Consider the following 20,425-nt stretch of genomic DNA (forward strand, 5'->3'; position numbering starts at 1 on the left):
CCCCACCTTACCTGGAGCAAGAAAGGGGGGGGGGGAGGTTGTATAGACCAATGATGGGGAATCTCTGGCCCTTGAGATGCTGCTGGAGTACATCTCTCTTAATCCCTGACCTTTGCCCATGCAGGCTGCGAGTGATGGAAATTTGGAGTTGAACCACACCTGGAGGGTCACAGTTTCCCATCTCTGTGTGAGAGGCAGTGCCATCTCCCATCTCCATGTTAGAGGAAGCACCAGTTTGCTGTGGAAGAACACCCTGGCCCACCTTTGGCAGAAATGGACATAGTCAATTTTTCACCAAGGACACTGAAACATGTTTCCAGCACACTCAGTGGCAGGAAAGGAAGATCCACTAGGGAACTGCAGCTTCCCACCTCCATGGCCAATCTCTCCTGCTAAGTTGGAGAGTGCTTGAGGGAGCAGGGGAAGGTGGCAAAGAGTACTTAAGGTGAACGTGGAATGGGGCACTTTTTCCACCCCACATCGTTGTGGGTAGAGATGGGGGGGGGAGTTCAGTTCAGTTCACATTTAAAGGTGAACCCACCTAGGGGTCTGGAAGAATACACAAACTGAAATGCAGCCATCTTTCAAAGTTCATGCTTTCCCAAATTTTACAGCGGTGTCCTCCAGCTCAAAATGTGTACAAAAATGCATATACTGGTGTAGAGTATATACATACAAATGTGCATAATACTGAAAATAACGTACAAAACCTGCATTATATCAGGGGGGAAGATTTGCAAAGAACATCTATTAGACAAAATAGCATGACTTGCATGATTGTTGTATCTTGTCAACAGCGGTTGTGTTACAGAAGGTACTTTGGTGTTCTTCAGCAAAATATATAGCATGATTGTGAAGGTAGGATAAATTCATGCCAGAATGTTGATGAATTATCATGAGGACAGGTTTTTGTTTTTTGGGGAGGGGAAATGCAAAGTGATGTAGAAATGCGGAGAAGTGAATTTAACTCTAAAGAAAGGAAAGAAACTGGAAGAAACTGAACAATTTGCTCATTCCTACTTGTGAGTAATAAAACAAAGGAGGTCATTTTCACCACAGTAAATACATATCTGGAAACTTTTATAACAGATACAGTGAACAAGAGCCAGGTTTGGCTGCAGCTCCCTGTGAGTGTGCGCTCAGTGCGCCCAAGGTTGTCATTGTGTAATGCATGAAGTGGTAAGATTTAACATGTCTGACATCTGCTGGCTAGGCTCACATCTGCTTTTTTAGGATCGCTCATCCTAGTCATTTGTTTTGTTACAGAGATGGTTTGGTAAGGGGAATCCCTACAAAAAAAGACAGTACTGTTGATGTGAGAATGCAACATTATTTCCCTTTGCCATTAAAATATTTTGCTGAAGAACACCAAGGTACCTTCTGTAACACAACCGCTGTTGACAAGATACAACAAATAACTCCGCATTTCCAACAAATGTTGACTCTTGAGTATATCAAGGAAGCTACAAAATGTATCACATTGTATGTGTGTGTGTGGGGGGGGAGTATTAACAAGGTACTTTAACACCTGCAGCTCAAAAACTTTGGACTTTCTTTGTTTCAAAAGAATATTGAATTTATTTGCTCATTAGCAACAAAGGTAGAAGCACTGGCTATTAATGAGTGTGGTGAGAGCAGCATAGATTCGCTTGAGATGGATGTTTCCGAAAACAGAATTGCTTGGAGCTGGGATGTGGTCAATAGCAACTAGAATTCTCCATTAGTGCCTTGTGGAGGTTGACAGTTCTCTTATGGCTCACGGTGACCATTTGTGGAAATGGGACACTGGGCTGGGTGATGTGCAGGTACACAATATATAGTCAGAACAATGGGAGAACTCTAACATCACACTTTGTTGAATGTGTCATCAGCACAAACATTTTGGCTTGCTGGAGGGAATGATCCCCCTCTCCTCCTGTCCACTGTTTTGAGGGTTCTCCTGCCTGCCTGGCCCAGGCAGTTTTGGGAGGCCCGGGGGGGGGGAGCCCTGTTGTGCAAGCAGAGGTCCTTGCGCAGGGCTTCCGTTGACAGGACTAATTAGGTGAATCCCGCCCAGTATGTCAACTATCCCTCCGCTTTAGAGTATCTGAACCAAATATGAGAATAATCTGTAATTCCTTACAGCGTAACTCCCTCATCTGGACTTCCAGCCAATGGTGTCTTAGTGCAGCACAACAAAGTGGAATGTACTATTTCAGACCTCAAGTGGGGGATCCCAGATTTGAGTGTTTTCTCTTGTTAAATAAAATGCAAAAATAAAATGCTGCATGCAGAAATGAAACTTTGAGGGAAAGTTCTAACCTTTCTGCTCTAGTTTTCCATTTTCAGGCCAGTGGATATGTAAGGAAGCATTAAAAAGCGATACGCACCTGCAATGTGATGTGATGCCGTCCATTATGCAATCTCATTCCCAGCTTGGTCCATTGCATGCATAGATCCAGCTGGGGCATAATGGTTTCCAGAGAGCAGTATGCTTCAAACCTTCAAACCATATTCACTGAATGGCAGCAGAGAGTTGAGAACAGGATTGCACCCATTCGCCCCTGCCCCACCAATTTCCACACATTAAGTAGAAGGCTTGAATGAAGCCCTATGCATGATTGGTGACCCTAATTTCCCAGGTTTCCATGGAACATGTGGATGGAACAAGTAGGTGCATTCCCACTCACCACCACCAATGAACATGGTTTGAAGGTGCGAATATGGTTTGATAAATGAGAAGGATCATGTTCTTCTCATCTGATTTCTCTGCACAGATCTTACACAAAAAGGTACAAGTCAAAATCAGCAGCTCAGCAGCTGTAAAAGAAAAAGAAAAAGATCTCACTAGGCTGATGCAAACTAGCAGAACATGGAAGAGAAATGAAGTGCATCTACATAAGCTTATGATTCAACCACCTATTTGTCCTCTCTGATACCATAGTTCACATATTTTAGGTGGTCCTGCTAACAGATATCCACATGTCCTCAGTCTTATTTGAGTTGTGGTTATAATTGCTAATGAGAGCACTGGCCCTGCATGGGGGATGCTTTGATATATGAGTTCTTGATGTAGGAGTGTGCCATTACTGGCTGCAGAATCTAGGCCTTCTTTTGGTTGTGGGGTCAGAAAAGGTGGAGGTGAAATGGCAGTCATCTGGGTGGGAGAACTGAAGTACCTCTTTTGCAGGGACAACATTGCAGTCCAAAGGATTCTGCCTAAAGATTCCTCCTCCGTTGCTTGCCCCCCCCCCATTTCAGAAACCCCACACAAGAATTGCACTGATGGTGGCTTTCTGTTAGTGCAACGCTATCAACTGTCTGGCTCCGAAGCGCCCTCTCTGATTGCATGGAGCCCGGACAGCCCCGTGGTTTTCTTTGGAGCTGAGGGCAATGAAACAATCGCTGAGACGGCTAGAGCGTCGGTGGCAGAAAACTCACTCCGAATCTGACCGGACACAGGTTAGAGCTCAACGTCGAGCCTACCAAGTGGCGATAGCGATGGCAAAGAAGACTTTCTTCACCGCCTCTATTGCATCTGCAGAAAATAGTAGCAGGAGACTCTTTCAGGTGGTTCGCAATTTAACGGAACCACCTTTACCACCGGGGCCTTGTAAAGACCCCAAGATCTCCTGCAATGATTTTGCAAAGTTTTTTGCAGATAAAATCACTCATATTCGGAAGGAGCTAGACACCACCGTGGGAGCAGGGCTGGGGCGGGAGAGTGCTAGAGCCCTGTCTGGTAAAGTTGCAGGGAATCAATTTCAATCCGTTACCCCCGAGGATGTGGACAGGCTGCTTGGATGTGTGAAACCAACCACCTGTCTCCTTGATCCTTGCCCATCCTGGCTAATAAAAGCAAGCCGGGAAGGGCTGGGCGATGGGCTCTGCGGGGTGGTGAATGTTTCCCTCTGTGAGGGAACATTCCCAGATCCGCTGAAAGAGGCGGTCATTAAACCGCTTCTTAAAAAACCATCTTTAGACCCGGCCAGTATGGCCAACTATCGCCCAGTCTCAAATCTTCCATTCTTGGGCAAGGTGATTGAGCGCGTGGTTGCTGAACAACTCCAGGCACGCCTTCCAATTGGGATTCAGGCCTCATCACGGGACTGAAACAGCCTTGGTCGCGCTGGTTGATGATCTCCGGTGAGCTAGGGACAAAGGTGAGAGTTGTTTCCTGGTTCTGCTGGATCTCTCAGCGGCCTTTGATACAATCGACCATAACATCCTTCTGGACCGTCTAGAGGGGTTGGGAGCTGGGGGCACTGTTATACAGTGGTTTCGTTCCTTCCTCCCGGTCCGTGTTCAGAAAGTGGTGGGGGGGATGAGTGTTCAGACCCTTGGGCCCTCACTTGTGGGGTGCCTCAGGGTTCCATCCTCTCCCCCATGCTTTTTAACATCTATATGAAGCCGCTGGGAGAGATCATCAGGGGGCTTGGACTGGGTGTCCATCAATATGCAGATGATACCCAGCTCTACCTCTCTTTCAAATCAGAACCAGTGAAGGCGGTGAAGGTCCTGTGTGAGTGCCTGGAGGCGGTTGGAGGATGGATGGCGGCTAATGGATTGAAGTTGAATCCTGACAAGACAGAAGTACTGTTTTGGGGGGACAGGGGACGGGCTGGTGTGGAGGACTTCCTGGTCCTGAATAGGGTAACTGTGCCCCTGAAGGACCAGGTGCGCAGCCTGGGAGTCATTTTGGACACACAGCTGTCCATGGAGGCACAGGTCAATTCTGTATCCAGGGCAGCTGTCTACCAACTCCACTTGGTACGCAGGCTGAGACCCTACCTGCTCGCGGACTGTCTCGCCAGAGTGGTGCATGCTCTAGTTATCTCCCGCTTGGACTACTGCAATGCGCTCTACGTGGGGCTACCTTTGAAGGTGACTCGGAAACTACAACTAATCCAGAATGCGGCAGCTAGACTGGTGACTGGGGGCAGCCGCCGAGACCACATAACACCGGTCTTGAAAGACCTACATTGGCTCCCAGTACGTTTCCGAGCACAATTCAAAGTGCTGGTGTTGACCTTTAAAGCCCTAAACGGCCTCGGCCCAGTATACCTGAAGGAGCGTCTCCACCCCCATCATTCTGCCCGGACGCTGAGGTCCAGCGCTGAGGGCCTTCTGGCGGTTCCCTCATTGCGAGAAGCAAAGCTACAGGGAACCAGGCAGAGGGCCTTCTCGGTAGTGGCGCCCGCCCTGTGGAACACCCTCCCATCAGATGTCAAAACGATAAACAACTACCTGACATTCAGAAGACATCTTAAGGCAGCCCTGTTCAGGGAAGTTTTTAATGTATGACATTTTAGTGTTTTTGGGTTTCTATGGAAGCCGCCCAGAGTGGCTGGGGAAACCCAGCCAGATGGGCGGGGTACAAATAATAAATTATTATTATTATTGCAATACTGGCATAATTGTTTTCCAGCCACAGAACATTGGGCAAGGTGTTTTGGAGCAAACCCCCAGAATGAATTCTTTGTGAGGAAAAATGGACAAAACTTTTAGGGCCTGTAACTAAAACAAACAATTAAGATCTTAAGTGAAAATGAACTAACAAATGACATATTTTGGAATGCTATGGTCAGCTCATGTGACTAGGAAGGAACTACAGTGGTACCTCGGGTTAAGAACTTAATTTGTTCTGGAGGTCCGTTATTAACCTGAAACCTTTCTTAACCTGAGACACCACTTTAGCTAATGGCGCCTCCCGCTGCCGCTGCCCCACAGCCGCACGATTTCTGTTCTCATCCTGAAGCAAAGTTCTTAACCCGAGGTACTATTTCCGAGTTAGCGGAGTCTGTAACCTGAAGCGTCTGTAACCCGAGGTACCACTGTAATCAAAGGGGCATAACGACACTGGAACGGCTGATAGAACTTCAGTTGAGTGCTAGGTCAAGTAATAATTGTAACAACAGTGCTTAACAAATCATTTTTCTAAAAAAAGATTTGACACTATGAAAAACATTGGAATGCATTAAGCTGTGTTGTCTGGATTGTCAACGAAAATTGAGTCAAATGATGAGAAAACTGCTTGTGTGGAAGCATCTCAGGCCATTAACTTATCAAAACATCAATAGGGAACATACTGAATAATTCAGTCCACATATTTCCTTCGTATGAGAAATGTTGCGCACAACTGCCAAGATCGGAAATGGACAAATGCTGACAGTCCCACGTTTACTACATACGATCAGAACTCCAGCAATATGAACAACCCATGACAATAACAAACAAGTGGCAACCCTGCACAAACAGGACTTTTTGAATAGGGGCTGCCCCGCTCGCTTCAGGGTTGGGGAGTGGGTTGTGTGCACAGTGGGGTCTGCATGCATGGAGCAGTCCTCTTGACACCGGGGGGGTAGGGGAATGAGGCAGCTCCTGCTTGGGGGAGACCTCCGTGTGGGACGCATCAGAACCCCGCAGAGCTTTGGATGGTAGCCAAAGCCTCTTCCCTGAAAGAACCTTTCGTCTAAATAGACCCCAAAGCTGCACGGTGGGAGTTGAAAGAGAGATAAATCACCTTCTCAAGGGCACACAGCATGTTAGAGGCAGCAGGATAAGAACTCAGGGCTCCTGGATGCCAGAATGAAGCTTTGTCTGTATGATCGCAGATGCATGACTGACACTTGCGATAAGGATAAACTATATTTTTGTTTCAAGAACAGAACTGATAAAATGAGAAACGGCTCGGCGAAGCATGCCAGTCAGTGTCAAAGCCTCCCTGCTCCTCAAATTAAGTGTCTGTGGCCCCTCTGAAGTCTCCTCTTTCTGTGCCCTGTACCCTTCATTTTTTCCCCCTATGACATTTGAGGTCTTCACCCAGGAAAGGTAACACGGTTTCTTTAAGAAAATACTTATAGTAATAAAAAATGACTTTAACCGCAAAAACTAATAATTGCTAAGGAGCCAATTAAATTCTGAAAGCGAGATGAAACCCTTCTTATTTCCCCTGGTGATTTTCTGCTTTAAACTCGCTTCCGTGTTGGGGTGGGGGGGAGAGGGAAGAGCGGGAGAGATGGGGGGAAAGAGAAAGAAAATATAATTTCAGAAGCTGACAGAACTCATTGTTCGAGAAATTTTAAATTCAAAAAAGTTAATAAAGCTCAACTATAAGATGAAGGGAATTTGCATTTCACAGATTAACAACATGTACAGCAAGAAAGGCGATCCGCCTTGCCCCAGGTGATAATTTAAGAAACCTTTGCATATTTTATTTAAAACTGGGCCCAGTTTGGCTGGGTAATAAAACAGACAGATAATGATTAGAAGGTCGGCCCTTCAGGGCACACAGCTTGGGCCCTAGCAAATACCAAACAATGATCCCACAAGCCTGGCTTGCTGCAGATTAGTCTAATTGCCTGCTGATGTTTTATTTTTTTTTCTGAAGTTCTTTCCCTCCCTTCTCCTTGAAACGCTAAACAGGGTGGCAGTTTTGGTATTTGCATTTTTTCTTTTTTGCTGTTCATTGCACACATATATACTATCTCCCCCCCCCCCCCGTGTGTAATTGTGTGTATATTCATACGTGTGCACAAAATGTGCATTTATTGTGCATATAAATATATACCAAATGTGTATGCGCATGCACACTTTAAGTGAAGAAGAAGAAGAGTTTGGATTTGATATCCCGCTTTATCACTACCAGAAGGAGTCTCAAAGCGGCTAACATTCTCCTTTGATTTTATTATTGTATTTTTATATGGTAGTAACCTCCCCTGAACCTTATGGTGAAGGGTAGGAAATCCTATAAAATAAATAAACACACACACACACACATCTCTCATAAACAAATTCCATGTGTGCACACATATAATACATATTGATCCTGTATATATGTAGTATAGTATACCCTAGTGGTCCAGAAGCTACATAAAAAAATATGCAAGGCTCCATAGAGCACTGATGTACCTAACATGGAGCATTATATGAGCATGGACTGCTTCAACTCTTCACTATTGAGGAATCCTTCCTGACTAATTATCTAACACTTTCTCATGTGTGCCTGCATGTACACACACTGGGGATCTTCTGTGTGCACTGCAGTTGCTGGCCTGTGGTTATTGTCTATTTAACCGTTCTCCCACATAAGCACTGAATTCTATATGCTTCCTAAATGCATTGGAAGTATGACCTTCTGATTTTAATAGAAGTTTCCAAGCTAAAAAGTGTGCCTGAGAACATGAGCACTGTAACTCTTAAGAAAGCTGTAAAAGATCAAAAGGTTCATCGGGTTTGCTTTTCTTCTCCTTTGCTATAAATTTGGAGCTGATAATAACTTCCTTGTACATAGTTAATTTGCAGGTTTGTGTGATATATCCACAAAGTCTAATTCCCTTGGCTATAGTACTCTGTTTTGTTATGTGAGACCAAAAATTGCTGGCGGTGTGAAGCAGGCTGTTCTGCAAAGCACACAGGTGAGAAAGATCTGCAGGATTTGGTGTCACCTGGTTGTTGATGAGGGAAAATCATTAATGTGATGAAGGAAGGGTTGCCCTTAAGACTGTAAAAGGAGGTGATACTGTTCAACACTAGTTTGTCTGATTGCAAAGTTTGTATGTACAGAATAAAAAGTATGAGCAAATAGAGAGTCCCACCAGCGAAGGGTCATTGCTGGGGGTGAACAGAGGCACTGCCGCACCACCCAGAGTCTGCCCTTAGCATGCCAGTGCCTGCCTACTTGCTGTACAGGGGTTGAAACTGATTTTCAGCTGCTTCCCTCTTGCTCTCAGTGTTGCCCTTGTAGAACTCAGCAGGCAGAGGGTAGGAACAAAAGGAGAATGCTGTTGGCCTCCTTGACTTCTGCCCCACCAGTCCCAAGCAAACTTTCCCCACAATATTTTGTCTGTATGAAATGCTGTGGTTAACTCTAACCCCCTTTGCACCAGCTAGTTTGGCAGTGCCTTTGGTGTGTCTGAGCAAAATACCGTATTTCTCTGCTGAAATTTAGACAGCCCCTTTCAAAAGCCTCTTCCTTTTTGTTTTGTTGTGTTTCCCCTTTCCTTCTTGATGGCGACTTTGCCTGTCAGTTTTGTGTCACTTGCTGTACATGCCAGAAATGTCACTTGGAATGACAATACTAGGAAAAGGTCAGGGCTATTACTGAACATGCTTGGAGCCTGAAGCTCAATCCAGTCAAGACACTGAGATTCAGCTTCAGGAAGTGATTGGGAAGAAGTCAGCCACGGGGAAAACAGAAGTATTTGGCAGCATTGGTCCATGGAAACAGTTCCTTGGGGCTCTCATACTTTCTGGTCCAGGTAGCGTATGCTGTGCAATTAGCACCAAGAGCTGGCATATGTACTGTACAAGCAACGCCGACCTGTCAGGATCTTTCCACAAAAGTATACTAACTGAACATTGGCTGTATGCAAGAGTGTTGCCTATAAATCATACCTTGGTTGTGCATTTGCCTGGCTGTCAGCGCAGAGTGCTTCCTCTTACAGGTGCAGGGGAGGGAATTCATTGTATCTCACCTTTATCTCAGCAAAATTATTCTTGCTGAACAAAAGAGGAGCAGCAACTGAGAGAAAATTGGATTTAGACCATTTACCACCATTCACACCTTTGCTAATGAGCACTCACATTCACACTGTGGGTGCCCTTTGCTTCGGACTAGGGTTATTCTTTGCAGGTTCATGCCTAGGCTCAGTTAGTCAATTTACACTGCTGGAAGGTGGGCCCAGTCACATAAATGGGGAGGGGAGGACGGGGGAGCTGGCAGCAGCCAGGCAGTCGGCTCAGGAGCTTCGCCCACCCACCTAACCCTCCCTTTGTTTGATGTTTCTTGTTTACAGGTTAACTGTTTTGCTTCCTGTTTAGCGGTCGCTGCTACAGTCTTTTGACTGGTTGCTGTTGAAGAGCCAGGAAGAAATTTTCCTGCATTGGCAGGTTTTGTCTTCCACGTAGCAATTCGTCACAACTTTGGCAGTTTAAGGCCTTGGGCAGAATACTTTAGTCTTTCCTTCCCTGAAATGGGGGGGGGGGCATGAAGTGGTGACCCCCCCCCCCCGCGCACGTGGCAGCGATTCCAGGGTTCCCTCTTAAAGGGGTTTGTATATGGGTGTCACTGGCCATACACTGAAAGGTTGTCAGTGAACTCCCATGTGTTGCAGGGATATGGGGTGGGCTGCCTGCATACACATGCATCTTGCAGAGCACCCCCATATCCCATTTACCCTGAGGAGCCCCAGTTCCCCCAGCTGGGGGGCTGGGAGGGATACACGCCCAATGCCTAAGCCAAGGTCTTTCTACATTTGAAAGTTTAATAAAGTTGTGGCCAAATTTTAATTCTGTAACACATTGTCAGAGTCATTATGCCTTTCTGGTGGTCCCTGGGGGCTGGGGCAGTCGCTGCCTGGTCATGCAAAACATCCCTGGTCACTGTAAGTCACAAGAAGCCAAATATTCTTTTGTGGCAAAATAGTAGTTCATGTGTGACACAGGGCTCCATTATATTGCTTTCTTCCTGTAACAAAGGCACAGGGAAACTCAGGTCAGGGGCCAAAAGCAGCCCTCTAATCCTCTCTGTCAGGCCCTCCCCATACACCCTCCCTAGACCACACCCTCCCTGGCAACTTCCTGGCTGTTTTTGCCTGTCTGGCCTTGAGCTCCAACCATGCCTCTTGCCTGTAAAGGGTGTGTGTAGCAACTAGCTTACTGTGCAAAGCTATGTATGTTTCTCTGCCCCACCATCCACTGGCATGTGCACCCCACCCGAGAAGATTGCACAAGAGGTTTATGGCACAGCATATGGATCCGGTGTGTAGGCTTGTGTTGTGACATCTTCAGTTTGCAGTGTTTCCTGGCACCAGCCCTACATCTTTGGTTGCCCACTTGTGAGGGCAAAGAAGGACAACAGGGAGATGGTTTCTTGAGCGTAGAGATGCTCTACCTTAAAGGGGAAAGAAGGAGAACCCAACATGAACATCTTTGACAGTGATCCCATGGAAAGCATGGCTTTCCTATGGCGGCACCCAGGCAACAGATTCCCCTGCCAAAAGAAGTTCACCTGCCAAAACCCCATCACTGCCAAGTCCCTCCCCCACACCAGGTGCTTTAAGGTATGGTTTTCTGGACTTCTTTCGGTTTGTTGCTGCTTGTTGTATTATTTGCATACGTTAAAACTAATATTTTATAATTTGATTGCATTGTGTCAAACTGCTCTTTTATCATCTTATATTTGTAGAAAACCTTCAGTAAAAGCAATTTTAGACAAACTGGAAATGACTTTTGCAAATAAGGAAGCAAATAACTCCTTAACTTCAAGCATGCTCAGAAGTCCTTAACCTAATTGAAAATATACAGTGGCTGGTTGTCACTCCTTGCTTGTGAAAGTAAGGCTAAACTAGAACTGAATGGTGGTGTCATATGTATATGTGCAATAAACCTGGGGAAAATCCAAACAAGTTGAAAATCTGGGAGAGGGGGGAATCAAATGTTAATTTGAATTGAATATGTTAATTGTCTATTTTATTACAAAACTTAAATCTTAATTCTTTGATGAATTAAGGCAATAATATTGAGTATCAATTTGCTAAATCCCATGGGAAAAATCTAACTAATTTTTTGTTGAACATCTCATTGATGTGTTTATTTACAAAATTTGGCTTTTAATGGTTGTTTTTAAAGTGTTTTACAATATACTATATCTAATAGAAAAATGGTACTTTATACACACACACACGCACACACACACACACATAGTATGTATATAGACACTCTCTCTCTCTCTCTCTCTCTCTCTCTCTCTCTCTCTCTCTAATAAATAAATAAATAAATAAATTAACAGGAGAAACTAAAGAGCTGTAGGTCTAGAATAAAACTCAAATGAGAGTCTAAATTAAAGGGCCTGACAGGCCAAGTATGTTCTTGTCTGTCTCCCTAAAGAGCCATGTTTGGTCAATCAGTGCCAGGGGATGTACTCTGTGTGTCTCCTCGTGAGGAGGCCTGGAGGGTGGCTATAAGGGAAGGGCCTTTTCAGTTGTGCCTCTCCTGCTCGTGGAATTGATGAATAACTGTTTTCTGCTGATGACGTTCTGCCTTTATACTGAGTTTGTTTATAAGTCACTGTAAGGGTTTTATTGTAATTGGTTTATTGTTTTTAATGCTATGTCTGTGGCTCTTACTTCCTTGTCAGTTGCTTAAGATACTCTTTTGTAAAAGGTATGTCTAATAGTATAGTGGTGATGCAACACTGGACTAGTGGAACTGTCCTCCTTCAGGTAGCTGCAAATCTTGAAGTCACAAAGAGGGCCTCATTGTCAGATATTAAAGCAAGGCAGTGATGCAAAATCCAATTTTATAGTTGTTAAGAACATGCTTAAATCTTTATCACTGAAATAAATGGGACTCTATGTGAGGATGTTTAGGAAGGTAGGAGAGGATACATTCTTTTGATATTATCCTTCCTCATTCACGCTAGTGAGCCGACAGCAGAGAACATTCCTTTGCAGCTTATAGTGAAGCAGTTGATGACTCGCTAGAGTCTTTCAAGTAAGCAATCCAGTCTGGCTTGTCTAGTCTGGCTTGTTCCTGGTAAATTTCCCCTTTAGGTAAAGGTAAAGGGACCCCTGACTGTTAAGTCCAGTTGCGGACGACTCTGGGGTTGCGGCACTCATCTCGCTCTATAGACCGAGGGAGCCGGCATTTTGTCTGCAGACAGCTTCCGGGTCACTAAGCCGCTTCTGGTGAACCAGAGCAGCACACGGAAACGCCGTTTACATTCCCGCTGCAGTGGTACCTATTTATCTACTTGCACTTTGATGTGCTTTCGAACTGCTAGGTTGGCAGGAGCAGGGACCGAGCAATGGGAGCTCACCCCATTGCGGGGATTCGAACAGCCGACCTTCTGATCGGCAAGCCCAAGAGGCTCAGTGGTTTAGACCACAGCGCCACTCATGCCCCACTTCCTAAACTGACATCCTAATCAGCAGGTCCAGACCCAAACGTTGTGCTTAGAACTGGACATGTGGGTGCAGAAGTATTTCTGTCTTTATAGTCTCAAGGCTTTCATTGTTATTTACATCCCATTTGATCAGCTGTTTGAAGAGAAGTATATCCATGTGCGTGCACCACTCGCGTCCCTCTTTATTTCCCTCTTATTTCCCCTTTATTTCCCTCTTAAAATAAGAATGACGCAACACAGTCTTCTTGAAAAATAACAGTAAAGTTTTACTCACATTCAGTTCACAAGAGTAATCTGAAGGCAGGCATTATTTTGTGGTTACAGTTACATTTGTAGAGAAAAGAAGTCTGAGTTAGGTCTCAGACTTTCTACTTGTGGCCTCCATCCTCTGTGAGGATGTGCCATGTGCTGGCTAAGAGCCAGGAGCAGTAGGGATCCAGAAGTGAAGGTCCAAAAGAGGAAGATGGTTGCGTAGCCAGCCCTTTTACCTGGTCAGCTCGGGTCCTGGCCACCTGCCTGGTCACACACAGTTGAGGAGGATCCAGAGCAGGTATGACAGGATGTCCTCCTTGTCTGGAGCCACATCCCCCTGTATGTCCATTCTAGGCAACAGGAAAATGTTGTACTTGACTGCTCTAGTAAAAATATTAAAGCGCTAAACCTCAGATGAATAAATAAATATTATGTTGGGCTTGGATCACAATTTGCATACAACTTGCATACAAATCCCTGGTACAGATATAAAAATAGATAGATAGATAGATAGATAGATAGATAGATAGAGGGGTTTTTTTGTTCCTTAAGCTCTTCACTGCATGTACAAGTATAATAAATTGACTAAACTGTGTCTATAGACACTTTAAAATAAAGTAAGCCTAATTTTTCATCTTGAGCCTATAATTGTAAAGCCAACTGCCTTTCAGATTTACACAGCTATCTGCCAAGTGCACCAACAAAGGTACCGTAGAAATAGTGTCAGGCCCGCAACAGACAGAAAAAACTACAGTCTCTGAAAGCTAATATGGAGCAGGGATGGATGGGTTGCATTGTGAGATGAATGTGAAGCAGTGTGGTCTGTGGAGTGTTCAGATTTTTTTTTTCTGTTTCAAAAGGAATTTTTTACCCCAGGCCAGAAGCCTTTGTGTCAGAGAGACTGTCTCATTTCTCTTCTCAAAGGCTGTCAGAGATGACTGAGATTTGAAAACCCTTTTCTGATGTTGATGAGGTCAAGGAAGGCAGCACTGGCAACCATCAGTCATTGCATCAACAGTGAGCTGAGAAGACACGTGAGGGCTGGAGGAACGTGAAGGGATTATATTTGGAGGAATGCGAGAAGGAAAATTGTATATGAGTAAATAAGTATGTTTTAAACAAATCGGAAAAGGGGAGAGAGAGAGAAAGAGAGAGAGAGAGCAGGTCAGGTGATAATGCCAAAGTTTATTGTATTAGCATTCTGCTTGAATAAGGGAGAGAGATGGAAGAGGTCCCCAATGGGATGTTCTGAAGAAAGGATAGTTGACTAGCGGCAAAAGATATATTAATATTACTTAATCAATACCTAAAATTCTCCAGCGTGTTTTTGTAGAAGCCTGTTCTATAAAGTTGCTGATTCTATTGAATTGTGTTAGCTGAAAAGAATATACAAGTGAAAGACCCCAATGACTTGATAGGAGGCGCTGAGATTGTCTAAACACAACACACACACAATGAATCCCGCATTGTCAGCTGAGATAAAGGTGTGGCATTTGAGATGAAGTACCCCATGTTGGGATTTGTGTAAGTGCACTGATCAATTAAGATTAATGCTAATTGCTTATTAAGAGAGGTTCACTGGACCCCCACTCACCCACATGTTGAAAGATCATGTGACGAGACTTGGCGGGGGCGGGCAGGAATATGTGCAGCGTAAGTTTCGTCATCAAATCAAGAAATTTTGTGCTTGGTAACTTTAGAGTTGTGACACAGCAACAGCTCTGTCAGCTTGATGTTTATTTTTTCTTTGTTATAGCATTTATACTTCACCCTTCTAGTATAAATACACAATATATGAGTTTCAGCATCAACCAATACATATAGTTTTGATAAACTTTATTCTTCTTCTTGGGGCCCATGGCAGCCATTTTGTGCTGGGATCTTTGGCAATTCTACCAATATTTGAGTACTGGCACCTCATTTTTAAAAAGCAAAAAAGCACTTTCTTTATATGCCACTTCAGGAATAATTCATAGAATCATAGAATCATAGAGTTGGAAGAGACCACAAGGGCCATTGAGTCCAACCCCCTGCCAAGCAGGAAACACCATCAGAGCACTCCTGACATATGGTTGTCAAGCCTCTGCTTAAAGACCTCCAAAGAAGGAGACTCCACCACACTCCTGGGCAGCAAATTCCACTGTCGAACAGCTCTTACTGTCAGGAAGTTCTTCCTAATGTTTAGGTGGAATCTTCTTTCTTGTAGTTTGGAGCCATTGCTCCGTGTCCGCTTCTCTGGAGCAGCAGAAAACAACCTTTCTCCCTCCTCTATGTGACATCCTTTTATATATTTGAACATGGCTATCATATCACCCCTTAACCTCCTCTTCTCCAGGCTAAACATGCCCAGCTCCCTTAGCCGTTCCTCATAAGGCATCGTTTCCAGGCCTTTGACCATTTTGGTTGCCCTCCTCTGGACACGTTCCAGTTTGTCAGTGTCCTTCTTGAACTGTGGTGCCCAGAACTGGACACAGTACTTCAGGTGAGGTCTGACCAGACAGAGCAGAATACAGTGGCACTATTACTTCCCTTGATCTAGATGCTATACTCTTATTGATGCAGCCCAGAATTGCATTGGCTTTTTTAGCTGCTGCGTCACACTGTTGGCTCATGTCAAGTTTGTGGTCAACCAAGACTCCGAGATCCTTTTCACATGTACTGCTCTCAAGCCAGGTGTCACCCATCTTGTATTTGTGCCTCTCATTCCCCCCCCCCCAAGTGCAATACTTTACATTTCTCCCTGTTAAAATTCATCTTGTTTGTTTTGGCCCAGTTCCCTAATCTGTCAAGGTCGTTTTGAAGTGTGATTTGAAGTGTGGGCATATAACCACATTGCAGTGGTGCTTGTGTTGGCAGGAGTCACAGAGCCTGATAGTAGCATTGCTTCTTCCCTGGATGGGACTGAGGTATAGATCAGGACAACAGCAAGGTCAGGGACTATGCTGGGCACACCTTTGCAACCAAATCCTTGCGCATATGCAGCCCTGCCCTCATTACTGCTCCAACACCATCTTGGTAAGCAGCAGTAATGCCAGCAGGGCCGTCTTAATCATATCTGGTGGCGTGGTGCAAAGATCCCCTTTCCCAGAGTTGTCGACCTTTTTTAGGGCTGGAGGAAGCGGGCAGTGGCTGCAGGGCGGCTCCTCCTCCGGCAGGGAAGAGGTGGAGCCTGGACAGGGCGCCTCCCCACTCAGCTGGCTGCTTTGTGCCACCAAGCCGAGCAAGCAAGGGCATGTGTGCTGCTCCCGCTGCATCCTGCAGAATTTGGCACCTGCAGGCTAAAAGGGGGAAAAACCGAACCAACACTCAACAGGAGCGGCGCACACACCCTCACTCACTCAGCGCGCTCGTTCGGTGTTCCTTGGACTCTTGTCTGGCGCCCTCCAAAACTTGGCGCCCTGGCGTCCCGCGCCACTAGCAGGAGGGCAGTGATGCCAGTTGGGAGATATGATTGAGAAGTGAAAAGTAGTCAGCTTTAAACAATGAGATACCTTACCTTGTCATCAGGCAAAATGAAATCACACTTTACTTCTTTTGAAATGAACCACCTACAAGATATTGATACCCTATAGATATTATAACTAGTCTGTCTGTTGTTGGATACAAGAGGCCCTTGGCAGTGGACATGAGGTCCACTACTGATAGACTGAAAATGAACAGGCTGTGGCAAGCATCCTCCTGGAAAGGTAAGGGAGCTGGTAAAGGTGAGAGCCTTTATCAGCCAGAGAGTTTGCATGACTACATATGGTGTCAAGGTTTGCTTCAAAAATTATCAGAGCTTGACTGAACCTTTATGTACTGGGAAGGCTTTGCCATCTGAACCAAGCCCTGCCCTTTCTTGCGAAGGGGCCATAATTTAGCACACTTTGGGCATTCTGTGCTTCTGGGGTGTGTGGGGGGTCTTGGGCAGCTGGGCTGGTTCCTCAAGGGATTCTGGCTTTCTTCTCAGATGGTCAGGTTGCTGGTCCATGGGCCTGTGTCCAGCACTGTGTGACCTTCCTCCCTGATCTGCTCTAGGAAATACCATGACTTTCTGATTGGTACCTGGGTCTGTGTCAGTGACTGGATATAACATTGGGTCTTCCTCAGAGCTGATGTCTCACCAGAGCCTTCTGTATAGCATGCAGCTCATTCGTTGCCTGTGCTCTCCCTGCCAACCCTTTTCTTCCACATTGCCTTGTAGCCTGATAATTTAGGCATTTTACCCACCCCCATAAGAAAAGCCCTGGAGGAACAGAAAGGCCTGCATAGTCCAGCTTCCTCCTTCTCACTGTGGGCAACCAGGTGCCGATCAAACTGGACGTGGGGGCAACAGTCCTCTCCCACTGTCATTCCCCAGAAACTGGTGTTCAAAGGCAGCCTGCCTCTGATTCCTGTAGAACAGTATACATGTGTGTAAGAAATCCAAGACTTTTTGTATGGCCATACCTGACATTTAGAAGACATATGAAGGCAGCCCTGTTTAGGGTTGTTGTTAATGTGTGACATTTTAATGTACTTTTAACCTTTGTTGGAAGCCGCCCAGAGTGATTAGAGAAACCCAGCCAGATGGGCGGGGTACAAATAATATATTGTTGTTGTTGTTGTTGTTGTTGTTGTTGTTGTTGTTGTTGTTGTTGTTGTTACAGCTCCTTCTCAGCCACAGCCCCTCTCCTCACACCTCACATTCCACTGGCCATCCCTCACGCCACCCTGTCTCTCCCACTGAGTCTTCTTGCCCTTGAACTCTGCTAATGCCTCTCACTTGCCTGGGTGCAGGATCGAGAGGGATGTGTGGGTGCATACAGAAGCTAGACCTTTGCCTCTGGCCCTTCCCACCGCTGGCATGAAGGTTGTTCAGAAGGGAGTGGTCTGAAAAGAGGTTCCCCAGACCTGATATACAGCCATCCTGGCTGGTAGCCATTCATAGGCTTGTCCTCCTTGAACTTGCCTGATCCCCTGTAAAAAGTCATGTAAGTTGGCAGTCATCATCATGTCTTGTAGAAATGAATCCCCTAGTTAAAACTATGTACTGTGTGAAGAACTACTTCCTTTTATCTGTCTTTTCCCACATTTACTTTCATTGGGTAACCCCAGGTTTTAGTACTATGAAAGAGGGAGAAGAACTTTTCTCTGTGCACTTTTTCCATGCATAATTTTATCCACAGAACTTCATCAAGTCCTGTGGCACCCAGGGGGACTTGTTCTGTTCAAAGCATGCAGAGGCAAGAATAGTTATGCACTAGCCACTCCAGGCTCTTGGCAGCTTGATGACTTTTTCTGGAGTTTTGCGAAAAAGGAAATCATTTTTTAAAAAATGGATGGAGGCAGCACTGCAACCCTCAGACCACTTTGTAATGGGATACGCAGAACTGCAAATTCTGAAACGGACTAAACTGGATCTGATCCAGAGCATGATCTACCTGGATCAAATCAGTTGAATCCAGTTTGGAATCTGAGTTCTGTGGAATACTCCCCTGCTTGACATTTCCATAGAGTTATTCACTTTGAACCTAATATACTTTGCCTGGTCAGTTACTAGCAGCTCAGATCCCATCAATGTGGGGTGTTTGGGATTTTGCACCATTGTACTTTGTTTTGCACTTAAGGCACCTCCAGACATCAAATTTCTCATGATTATATTGGGGTGGTTATACACAATCTCACTTTCAAGACTGTTTGTGCCTGCAAAAGTTTCAGGGTAGACATACTATTTAATTTCCAGTTTGTGCATACCCCATAACTCCCTGCAGATATCCTGCAACTTTTTATACCACAAATATTCTGGTTTATTTTTTGTCCCACTATAGTGGAAGTGTGCCACTTGAGACAGCAATAATGCAGTACCATTGAGGAACAAGTAACAAAGCCGAATGAGGAAGGGAGGGGTGCACATTTGATAAATAAATAAATGCCCCCACAGTGACGGAGCAGCAGTTTATCCCACTTTTATTGTTCTTGCAGGAAATCTTTAAAATGGGCCCAAGCATTGCCAGATGCCTAGAATTGGAATAAGAAGAAAAAGAAGGAAGGAATGGAGACAAAATCAAATTTTGGTTAATTCAGTGGTGGAACAGGAGCATTTCACCAGGTGTGTGGCAATTGTGAATTAAATCGAATGTACTAAGTAGAGTAGCCTAATCTATTAAGAAGCATTTGTGCTTAATTAGAAGTCAGATGCAAATGGAATAGCTCTCAGCAACTGTGTGTTCTCATTTTCCTGCTTCTGACCCTAGTTGGGTAAACCTTCTGCCTTTCCTTTGTACTACGTATGATTGTTTCAGCAGTTGTGCAAATCCTTGTGCACAAGCTGCTCATGCAGTAGGCAGCTTATATCAGTTATGCTCGAGCAATCTATGTTTCAGGTGGTGCAGCAGAATGAATGCAGGATCACAGCTTGCTCCAGAACGACACTGTCCAATGACATTTTGTTGCTGTTTAAACCATTAGAACCCATCCACTCAAAACAGCCCACTCAAAGGTCCTAACAGAACCACTTTCCCCCAAGTAGATAGTGTGGTGCAGTGAAGGGTATGTTTGACTTCTGGAGAGACTTGGGTTCAAAGCCCCACTCAGCCATGAAGTTCACTGTTTAATCTTGACCCAGTCGCCAGCCTAAGTTCTCTCACAAGGTTGCTGTGACGATAAAAACTGAGGGCAGACCTAGGCCACTCTGAGCTACCCAGTATTGGGTTTATGAATTTGCGTGTAGAGGATGCTCTGAATGAAGGCAGTATTGCTCAGTACTTCATGAGACTGAGCCACAAATCAATTTAAAACGTAATTTTTGCTCTTCGCCTGAAAGCAAACATGCTAGTTCCTGCCTTTCCCCCTGACAAAGGGTTACAGCATTTCTTATCCTTATGGGTGAAACCCCTGTCCTCTTGTTTCATAACAATATTTTACTCCAGAGTAATTTATTTTTACAGTGGGTCTGTGTTGTCTATGTGACAACCATTGAGTTCTGTACAAGGAGAGCTGTTTTCCCCCTCTTCTTTGCCTCCCTATGTTCAGTCGCATCTCAGCCAGAAGTTATTTACATTAGTCATGTTTTTAAAAAGAAAGAAAGAAATAGGTTTCTATTTTTTAAGAAAACCAAGGCAGGAACTCAACAACAACAACTTGGAGAGTAGATTTACAGTTCTGCAGCCTTTGCTCTTGCCCCGAGGCCAGATGGGACTTTGGTGTCCTTGGAGAAATGGCAGAAGGAAACACTAGGGGCCAATTGCTGATTTTATCATTCAAACACAAAATTTGTTACACCACTTTATCAGTCAGAGGGAAAGCAATTATAGTGTGGTTCAATTT

At 45.0% G+C, this 20,425-nt stretch overlaps 1 long non-coding RNA gene across 1 annotated transcript; it reads left to right on the plus strand.

Annotated features, from left to right (window-relative positions):
- The first annotated feature begins 13,999 nt into the window (after positions 1–13,999).
- LOC307212790 lies at positions 14,000–19,550 on the plus strand. Its single transcript, XR_013837219.1, has 3 exons — positions 14,000–14,155; positions 19,082–19,394; positions 19,428–19,550. It is a non-coding gene; the product is annotated as an uncharacterized lncRNA (long non-coding RNA).
- The last annotated feature ends 875 nt before the right edge of the window (positions 19,551–20,425 follow it).

Source organism: Podarcis cretensis (genome assembly GCF_951804945.1).
Source record: "Podarcis cretensis genome assembly, chromosome: 3".
Taxonomy (NCBI): Eukaryota; Metazoa; Chordata; class Lepidosauria; order Squamata; family Lacertidae; genus Podarcis; species Podarcis cretensis.